This window comes from Lissotriton vulgaris, chromosome 6, assembly GCF_964263255.1.
Source record: "Lissotriton vulgaris chromosome 6, aLisVul1.2, whole genome shotgun sequence".
NCBI lineage: Eukaryota > Metazoa > Chordata > Amphibia > Caudata > Salamandridae > Lissotriton > Lissotriton vulgaris.
In genome coordinates, this window is record NC_141694.1 from 338,508,501 (window position 1) to 338,519,899 (window position 11,399).

Genomic DNA, 11,399 nt, shown 5'->3' on the forward strand with positions numbered 1-11,399 from the left:
GGTATTAAGCATTGGCGAATTTTGCGAATTGGCAATTCGTGAATTTGCGAATTGTCAATCCGCAAAATTTGCGAATTTGCGCGAATTTGCGGATTTTTTTATTGTTGCGAGTTCGCGGGTGTTCGCGAGACGCTTTGCGTGTTCCCGGGTGTTCGCGGGGCGCTTTGCAATTTCGCTGGTTTTTTTTTGCCTGCTTAATCACTGCCACCCTCTTGTTTTTTATGCCCATCTGCCCTCTGAACCACTTGTTTCTGTGCCCTTCTGCCCTCAGCCCCACTCATTTTTTGTCCCCTTCTGCCCTCTGTCCCACTTTTGTGCCCTTCTGCCCTCAGCCCCACTTAGATTGGCGCCGGCAAGCTGCCAGCGCCATTCTAAAATAGCTAGAAATAGCTTCAACAGGAAGCACTAATAGATAAAGTAAAGCAGGTGCTCCAGTTGAAGGTCAAATTAAGTTACACAATCATTAATCACCCCAAGTTTGGGGTGATTAATGATTGTGTAACTGAATTTGAGCAGCACCTGCTTTACTTTATCTATTAGAGCTTCCTGTTGAAGCTGACTTTTGTAACTATTTTAGAATGGCTCTGGCAGCTTGCTGGCGCCATTCTAAAAGAGTTACAAAAGTCAGCTTGAACTTTTGACCCAATCCGTTCCGTTTGCGAATTTTCGTTTGCGGATTTTGCGGGAAATTTGCGAATCTCTTGGATTGCGAATTTACCGAAAATCCCCGAAATCCGTGAGCGGAACGGATTTTCCGCTCATGCTTAGTGGGTATGCAGTGCACGGAAGCCACGGACGGAGGAGGAAGCACTTCGAGGCTGGGGGTTGATTGGACCCTTGAATACCCTTCGATCTAGAGTTGGCTCATGGGGCATTTTTCCTCAACTTGCTAAGCATACTACAATAGTATCTTAACATTAGCAAGGGAAGTGTATTAATATAATCTATATATCTATACACATTGATAAATTGATACATTTATTTACCACAACTTTTTTGGTACATACACCTTTTTGTGGAGATACATTAGTGAGTGACAGGGGGGTCTGACCCCGGTCCTGACGAAGGGGCATGGCGCCTCGAAACATGTTGACCCGCACAGGAAAGTAAGCCCATTAACCCGCTTACCCTTTCCGACACCACTTCTTTTAATAATACCAGCCAGTGTTTATTAAATATTTTTTTCTATCACTAGGCCAGGTATTTTTTAACATCACTTTTTCATCACTCCTGACCCCACTGACACTCACTCCAATTCACTCACATAGCACCCTCATTTAAAAGGTGCTCCAGCGTAGTCGCTTGTCGCAGCACTGCCCCATCCGGCAGCCGGGCGGGAAGACCCCGATGATGAAGCATGACACCAAGGGCCCTTTTGGTGTGTGAGGGGTATTTTAACACATTGTGTGCATTCCATAGACATCAGGATACACACAGATCCTCCTAGAGGTGGACCTCTTTGATTACTGTTACTTTTTCAAGAGGAGGACGTGCCCACCTCGGTGCCCTACAGCACCACCTCTTCCTCCCCCCTTTTTTTGATTTCCCTACTATGCAGTGTGCTACACATCGTTGTGCATGTGTGCCATTGTGCCATTTTCCCCCCGGCCCCCCACTCCTTGGTCCTTACTCACCCTGTTGATATTGTGCCAGGTCCTATCGAGCTATGTCCATACTCCCAACTCCTTGCACCATCTCCACACTGATGACTGTGGCCTCCATTTCCTCCAGCTCCTCCTGTGGCGCAGGGATCCCACCTCCTGTCGCTGTTGCTGCCTTCCTGCTGGCATCGGGTTTGTGCTTGGTTTCGTGGACATTTGACGTGTTATCGTGCGACTACCGCATGGTACCGCCGTGTTGTGAATACTTAGTTAATGCTGTATTATTTTCCCGTGATAGACTGCGATATGGAGAGTTATGTGAAGCTAAATTTGCGGGAATTATGACACTTTCTTGAGAATATCCCCCTTTGAGTCACAGGATTGGGTGTGAGTAATAGTTGATAGTATTTGTTCTAGACAGCCACACCCAATAGGGAGCTTAGTTGTAACTGGATGTTTTATCAGTGGCAGGATGGGAGGGAGAAGCTGGACCCAGCCCGACTTTCACCTGAATAACTTGGGTCCTGTCCCATACAAAGGGCTGCATACCTCCATGTAGTGAATCTAGAGCCAGGGAAGGAAGGGAACACCTCTGTGTACTTCAAATGCCTGTCTTTGAAGTCTCCCCCATTTCAAAGTTATCACTGGGTATAAGAACTGGACCTCAGACACCATCACTTTGGTACATGGCTGGACCTGTAGACACTCTGCCAGGAAGAAAGACTGCTGTGCCTCTAAGAGACTGCTGCTCTGGAAGAATTTCTGCCCTCATGTGCCGACCTCCTGCTGCCTTCAATGCCTGGGTGAGAAGGAATGGACCTGCATCACTTGAACCCAGAATCTAGAGGGACTCTAAGAGCTAGTTGGTGGCATCCTGATCTAAAGCCTCAGGGGCATAACAGACTTCCAACAACTTTGCATCTGTAACTGGACTCTGCGATCTGTGAGTCTACCCTGCCCAGTGGTGCCACCCCAGTGCTGGGCCTTTGAAGTGGGCCGAAGGTATGTACCAGCAGAACCAATGCATCTTCTCTGCTAAGTGGATCATCTTTCAGCTAAACAGACGCATCACCTCTGCTTAGTATTGCATCCTCAAGCAGAACCAATGCATTTCTCCTGTTTCATGGATTTGGCCCGGCACAAAAGGTTCACATCACCCTTGCATCTTTAGAACCAATGCATCACCGACGGGGTGGCACATCTCCAACCCTGTTCATCACATCTCTCATTGATGGCAGCTCAACAAATACACTGCCTCCGCCTCACAACCCATCGGAACCGGCTCTTCATCTTGGCTCTGGGCCGCATCCAGGATCAACCTGTTCACCTATCCGCCCTAGATGTATTACCGTTTGGATTGACTTCATGGCTACTCCCACTCGATTCTGCTCTGCAGCTGCAAATCCATTTCAGCTGTCCTTCCCCAAAGGGGTATTATGACTTTGTGGAACTGTCTTTGACTACAGCCCTCTGCCTCATACCTCTGGAGATTTTTTATTTTCATTTTGTTGGCTACATCTGAACATATAAATCTTCACCATGGAATTCACCCAAGGCCATCCGACGAGCTCCTTCCCCAGACACCCACTGAACCCTTGCAGCGCTGAACTTTACAATAGCAGAATACTAAATTATGCCTGACTACTTTTTGTGCCAATACACCTTGCAAGATTTGTGGCTGTTGCCTTACCCCAGTCAATCAACAACTTAATTTCCTGCACCCCTCTTTTAGAGGGAAAATGACATCAGTTAGTAAAGTGATTCTGTCATGCAAACATGGTAGTTCACCAGCAATGTTTTAGCTTAGTACTTTACTGGATATGTAAATAATGGAAGTTGTATAATGTAAACAGCCATTTAGTAAGGAGTTGGTAGAATGTGAAACATAATATATTAGGTGGAGTCATCCTTAAATTAGATTAAATCGATATTTCAATATTGGAAATAAATGCTCAAATAGATGCTTTAAATAGAATCAAAAATGTTAAAAAAATTGTTATAAATGTTGACAATAATCCAGAAGACACCCAAGAAACATGAAAAACATAGAGGTCATCGAAAAGGTATGGTTGTTGTCCCCAGTCTAAATATGGCGGACGGCGGTTGATGTGACTAAATCCTTCGTATTTGCTTGATTACTCCATCAATGGAGGAGGGAAAGAAATGTTGGAGCTGGTGGAATTTTGATGGAGTTCCGTCCCTCAAATCACTAAACTCTAAGGGGCAGATTTACAAGCCCCTTGCGCTTCTTTTACGCCGCCGCTGCGTCAGTTTTTTGACGCAGACTCGGCGCAAAAGATGCGCCATGGTGCGGGGTATTTACAACGTGACGCATCTGGGAGATACGCCACGTTGTAAATCCCTGCGCCATAAGGAGGTGTTCCGGCGCAGGGGGTGGAGTGCCTGCGCTGGAATGCCTCCTAAAAGTGACTGAGTGAAATCTACAAGATTTCACTCAGTCACTTTTAGGCCAATGCTGCGTCAAACCCCTGCGCCTGCTTGAAGCAGGCATAAGGCTTGACACAGCATTGGACAGATAGGGCACCCCCGAGCCTTGTGGAGCTGCATTGCGCTTGCGACGCAACTCCAGCAATGCACCGCCTTTACGGCACAGATGCATGACGCATCTGTGCCGTTTTCGCCCCATGGCGCTCCGATTGTAAATGCGGCGCACCATGGGTGGCTGAGCTGCGGCACACAATAACTGGTGCATCCATGGGGATGCGCCAGTTATTGTAAATCTGCTCCCAAATCAGGCGAATGGATGTCAATGAGGGAGGGTGGAGTTACAGACGATGTTTGACAGAGCAAGCGGCCCCCTAAACTGTAATTCAGGCCGTCGCTTAAAATTAGTTGAGTCAAAGGCTAATTTGCTTACCCATTCTCCAATGCTTTTTGCTGTGACGAGTGTAAGCAAAATGTAAGTAAAGTTTACTGACCAAATAATGAGACAGCTGAACAAACCCTACAAGCTCATGTATATTATATATGAGTCTTTTTGGAGGGAAAAAGATACAGTCTAGCGAGACGGCTCCAAAAGATTAAAAGACTGGTTCTAAAAATACCAATATGGTCGTTGAAAGATACATCTGATTCTCCCTAAGAATTACTACAACTATCAGGTACATGCATCATTGTTGCCGTTTGCGATTCCTTAATTGCGAAAATTAAGGAATCGCAATTAAGGAATCCCAAACGGCAATGCATCAAAAAATCGCATTTTCTTTAGCGATTCCTTATTTTTCCTTAATTGCGATTCACAATTTGCGAATCGCAATTAAGGAATACCTTCTCAATCTCAATTTGCGATTCGCAATTAGCTAATCGCAAATTGAGATTGAGATTTCAAGGGTGCAGGGGTGTCCAAAGGACACCCTGTGGCACCCCTGAAATCAATCTATGCACATATGTTGTGCACACACATGTCCTAAGGGCATGTGTGTGCACAACATGACAGTTTAAAAAATGCAAAAAATTGCATTTTTCAGATTTTTCGCAAATTACCATGAGGTCCAACCTCATGGTAATTTTTTCCTCCTAATTGCGAATTCGCAATTTTTTTAAGTGTCATGCATTGCATTTAAGGAATCGCAAATTGCGATTCCTTAATTGCAATCGCATTTTCAGAAATCGCAAAAAATTGCGATTTCTTGTAATTTTTTGTTGATGCATCCCAAATAGTGATTTAGGAATCGCAAACGGACGAATTTTGCGATTCGCACCGTTTGCGATTCCTAAATCCTTTGATGCATGTACCTCTATATGTATAGAATAGCACGTGTTCCAGATACTACTCTTTCTCGCTTTTTGTTTTAATGGGTTGCCTTCACTTTATAATTCCGGTTGAGAACAATTATTAAAATACCTTTCGATGTGCGTGGTTTTTAGACGAAGAAAATACATCTAGAACAAAAAAATAGGCGGCAAAAGATATATGCAGGCAGTGTGCTGCAATTCTTTTCAGAGAGCTAGTATATAAGACAATTCCTCCTCAATTGAAGGTTATTTTTTAAATAACCGTGATTAACTCAATGCTTGCTGTTGATATTATGCAAGGGTAAGGCTCTAGTCATAAATTATCATTAGAGAACGTGCATGGTTTTCCTCGGGGATTATTTTTGATGAAATGTGGAATGTATTTGAGAGCATGCCATGCACTTTTAATAATCATTCAACGTGTTCCCTGCTGCTCCCCAGTGTTGGCGTCTTTATTAGTCACCCGAGGAGTTAAAAAGTAAATAGACTAAGGAAAAAGAGTTGCAGGGGAAGGCAGACAGATTGCCCCCTGTCTCAAAGAGGAGGCCTTTCCTCAGATGAGGCGCACCCCAGAACTCGAAGCTGCTCTTGATGCAAACACGTGTGAAATCGAATTTTGACAATTATATAGTATTCTGGCAATACAGTATTTATGAGAAATGGGCAAGGGGCATCGACCTTGTATGGATCCTGCCTGTTTATGGCAAACATTCCAGTTGTGCCTTAGGGGCCCGATGATTACGTGCTGCGTTTTCTTTGTCAGATCCAGTTGCCTCTGGGGACCTTTGTGGTTACAGGGAAAGCAACAACAATGAAAAATAGACGCTATTATTCTCAAGATGAATGTCACGAGAAGCGTCCTCATTTGCCCTGTCTGTTTCGTAGCTATAAACGACTTACCTAGAGAGCAGACACCCTTTGATTTTTTAACAATTGTTTATATAGTCCCTGTTCGGAATTCTAAGAAGGAATCTTACTTTGTGATGTGATATTAAGGAAAGCACATGGCAGGACCAGGGGAAACGTAGGGGCATATTATCAAGGGGGTTTATCTCCGCTTTATTGGCTTTAAAAGCCAAGAAAGCGGAGATAAAATTATCTCCCTATTACCTAGCTGTCGCCAACACCAGTTAGCGACAGCTAGTAGGAGATTGCGACCATCTTGGGCCCCGCTTTGCATGTCAGTGATATTTATCACTAATGACATGCAAAGTGGGCGTGCCAAGATGTTAGTGACTGGAAACAGTCACTAACATCGCTATCTCCTATTACCATCTTTTGGAGATATTCGCGCTAAGCGCGAATATCTCCAAAAGCTAACACTTGCCCCTGAGCAGTCCATAGCCATGTTATCCAATGATAGGTGGATAACATGCCTAAGAGCATTAGCTCGGTAATGCATGAATATCGCTGACTTGTCAGCGATATTTATGCATTTCGGACGATTTTTATCGCTTAGGAGATAAACCTTGATAATAGCAAGGTTCCTAAGTGATAAAAATCGCCGCAGCTCGGCGATACAAATATCCCGCTAAACCAACATAGCGATAATTATCGCTAGTTGTTGGTAATATGCCCTTAAAGGTTTTGTAAAGACGACTTCCTAGCTGCAGTGAACCATAGGGTGTTATCAGGGCTGGCTTTAGCATTGGTAGAGCCCGCTACGACCATCTATGTTGGCGCCCACCCATGACCTCCTTCTCTTTGGGCTTCCTCACTAACCCCCTCCAACGGAGCCTCTCATTTATCCTTAGCCCCTTTATTGCATATATTTAATTTCTCTTAAACCGTTACTCGTCTCAATATAGGTTGTCATAGCGCTTTCCCCTTCATGCATATGTGAGAATTATGCCGAGCCAATGACTCATATGTGTGTATATCAATGTACAGGAAGTGTTACATAAGATAATAAGGACTATGGGGCTTATTATTAAGAAACGGAGATAAAATTAACACCGCTTTAGCGGTAGGAAACTGCCGCTAAAGCGGCGATAATGGGCTTGATGATATGCCCTTGTGAATTCCAATAGAAGCCCATGTCCTGGTGTGAACAAGGGCTTCTATGGGAATTCTCAAGGACATATTATCAAGCCCATTATCGCCGCTTTAGCGGCAAGATTCCTGACGCTAAAGCGGCAATAATTTTACAACCTTCTTGATAATATGCCCCTATGAGTGGTAGGAGTCACATATAATTTGTAGTGATAGTCGTTCTATGCTACCAGCGCTTGGTCCGGAGAATTCCAGACTCTGTATTGGAAACAGAACACAGTGATGATTGGGGTTATCTTAATTAAAAAATGTATTACTATCCAAAGGAATGCCTTTTAGCAACCTTAGAATGATAAAAGATTGGATGACCAAAACAATAACGTTTTAAACCCAAACCTTACAGTTTGCTTGGTGCAGTTGGATTCTGGTTCGTGGCTCATTGTGCTATATTAGAATTCTATCAGTAACTGCAGGGAAAAAGACATTTCTGTCACAAATGCACCAACCCATTGAGAAATCCAGATACAGTGCAATTCTATGATCTGCATGTTACACTTGTGCTTTGCAGGAGGCACATTCTTCCACGTTGGTGTTTCTTTGTGCTCAACTGCGCCCTCAGGGCAGCAGTGTGACATGTTACATTTTGATGAGTCAAAACTGTGACTAGTCAAAACTGAGATCTCTCTGGCAAGTACATAAATCACTAGATTTATTTTGACATATCATCCCAGAAAATTTCTGGGCACACAAGGAACTCTGCAACAGATGCCTTTGATTCATAAGAAATTTCAGAATGCAGCACCCTCAAGATTGGCGCCTGGTGCTGTGGCCCCGGTTGCACCTCCTTAAAGCTGGCACTGGGTGTCAAGAAGAATTTACTGGTATACATCCAAAGCACTCTTCCTTCTGATGCTGTGGAGAAATTTAGGGGCATATTATCAAGGGGGTTTATCTCTGCTTTTTTGGCTTTAAAAGCCAAGAAAGGGGAGATAAAATTATCTCCCTATTACCAAGCTGTCGCTAACACCAGTTAGTGACAGCTAATAGGAGATAGCGACCATCTTGGGCCCCGCTTTGCATGTCAGTGATATTTATCACTAATGACATGCAAAGTGGGCGTGCCAAGATGTTAGCGACTGGAAACAGTCCCTAACATCGCTATCTCCTATTACCAACTTTTGGAGATATTCGCTCTAAGCGCGAATATCTCCAAAAGCTAACACCTGCCCTGAGCAGTTCTTAGCCATGTTATCCAATGGGAGGTGGATAACATGGCTAAGAGCATTTGCTCGATAATGCATGAATATCGCTGACTTTTCAGCGATATTCATGCATTGCGGCCGTTTTTTATCGCATTTGCGATAAACCTTGCTAATAGCAAGGTTTATCTGCGATAAAAATCGCCGATATGCGGCGATAATTTTTGTCTCTAAACAAGTTAGAGACAAAAATTATCGCTAGTTGTTGGTAATATGCCCCTAAAATTGTTAAAAACACAAATCTTATCTTCTTAAAAAATGAACTGCTTTCTCAAGAAGCTTGTGAAATAATTATGTAATCCATGGAGTGACCTGGTGCATAAACAGAGGCATTGGTGTGCACAAAGAAAGAATGGAAGACTAAAACAGAACTGAATGCTTCCTCAAAGCATATTTCTGATTCAAACATGGCTTTGGGGATTAAAGTACATTTATTTTCTTGTCTGTCTGTTGCTTTCCAGCCAGAAATGGCTGGAATCTAGGACTGTATCAATTCCAAACCAATGGTGAGAGAAGTACTCAACAAAAAAGTCATGTAGACTGTTGATTAAGTCACATTTGCTAAAGGCTAAACCATTTTCATATATTGTTTGTGTATTTTAATTAAACATGTTATCACATGCTTTACATCATAAAGGAGAAGAGCTCCATACCGAAAACTCAATTCAAGAGCTAGGATGACCTGATTACAAGGGTGCTGTATTTAGTCCCTGTTTTCCAGGTACTAGAGTGGTATTTGGAATTGATCGCATCTAAAAAAATCTCATAACGCAGATTTGGAATTTATTGAGTGCAATAAGTAACAACTCTTGCACAGTTTGCTTCAAAAATGGGACCCAGCATCAGATGTAGGTGCTTTCCAGACAAAATGTGGCATGCCTGGTATTTACCTGCTCTCCTCCCCCTGTTAAAATTCACCAGTTTTGATCTGCTGAAATTACCGAGTGCAATAAATTGCAATCCCTGAGCAAACAGCTGTTTTCACAGAGTTCATAAAAAACCAAGGCACGTTTGGTCCAGGCATTAGAATGCTACTACTAGTAAGCTAGAAATACTGAGGGGCATATGCACAAGGATTGGCGATATTTACGCTAACCTCAGTTAGCGTGCATTTTTTTATTGCCGTGTGCCACGGAAAACTATTGCCGTGTTAGCGGCGTATTCACAACCCGCTGCTAACTGAAAAAAGTGGCGATGGGCCTATTAGCGGCCTGAAACGGCACGCTAATCAGCTTCAGATTACTTTTTTCAAGTTAGGCGGGAAAAACCACTATGAAACACTTGCCATGCAGCCCAAACACACACACAAAAAAAAATTGAGAAGAACCATGGAGGAAGCTGGACCCAGTACTAAGGCCAACAAAACCCCCCTAAACACCCAGGAGCACCAGCCAGAGATCCAGGGGACGGGCAAGGAGAAGAGGATGAGGAGAACCCAGTTCAGGCAGCAGGAAAACCAGGTCCTGATTACAGAGGTGACAGTAAAACAACAACAACTTTTTGTCAGCTCCACTGTGTCATTGGGAACAAAAAATGCAATATGGCAATCCATCGCAGCCAAGGTGAATGCGGTCAGAGAGGCAAGGAGGACAGTGGAAGTCTGCAAGAAGCGCTGGCATGATGCTAAGTGCAAGACCAAGCAGAAACTTGCAGCCAATATGAAAGCAAAAATGCAGACTGGAGGTGGGAGTCCAGCACTACAGGAGAAGCTGGATGCATAGGAGGAACAGGTGTCCGCAGTCATCAGCGAGTTGACAGTGGTTGGAGTTCCGGGACAGGATACTGCTCAACATGACCAGACACAACAGTAACAGGGTGAGTAACAACCAGGGACTGGGGTGGCGGGGGTGGATGGGCCCAATGGCACTCATGCAAAATTAAATATATCGCAGAGCACAACCACAATAACTGCGGATCATGTCCCGGAAACCCTTATCCCTGGTGGCATAGACACATATCACCCTACTCAACCAATACATTGCAAGACACATATTGATGAGCTCACAGACCTGGAAATGTGCACATAAAAGACATCCAAATATAGTAAAAGTATCATATCAGAACACAAAATAGGGCTAACATGAAAGAGCAAAGGGCCACATTGATTGGAGATGTGGCAGGGTGTGAAAATGGCCCCCCTGCCTCAACACCACGCATATGCATGTTCCGGTGTATCTGACTCATGTGCAAGAATGTGCATGTGCATCAAGGGTGACATTACTGCACATACACAACTTGCACACAAGTCAGACACACGGGCAAAATGTTGCATGTGTGCTGACATTGGTGGTGGCATGCCTACTGATGCACCTGATCAGTCACATTCACAATGCATCCTCATTTTGGGTCAGAGAATTGTATATGTGTGGTGATGAGTCAAGGGGGCCATTCTGACATCCTCCCGCATCTCCAGTCAACGTGCCTGCTTGCTTGTACATGAGATGCAGTCCTGTGTACACCAAGTAATAAAGCATCTAGTGAGTCTGCATACCATGAACACATGCATTGTCACAACAAAGTGATCATGAAGCCATCTATCTAAACGGTGCATACTCCACAATGCACCCATTCAGCAGACTTGAGTCCAAATGTAATGTCATACTATGAGCATGGGGATATGGCCACAACACCACAGTGCCTGGGCTATGCATATCAGGAATGTGTCACCCAAATATGTATGACATTATTTGTCTGTGTGCCATACTCACAGAACTACAATGTCCCTGTAAAGAGGTCTGACAACCTAAGTATGACAACAAGCAAGAATAGCAAAGTAACACCAACTAATGAC

The 11,399-nt window shown here is 44.0% G+C and overlaps 1 pseudogene; it reads left to right on the top strand.

The window, feature by feature from the left end:
- LOC147707322 (zinc finger BED domain-containing protein 6-like) overlaps positions 1-10,329 on the top strand; it is an 80,921-nt pseudogene extending 70,592 nt beyond the window's left edge.
- Positions 10,330-11,399: the final 1,070 nt, after the last annotated feature.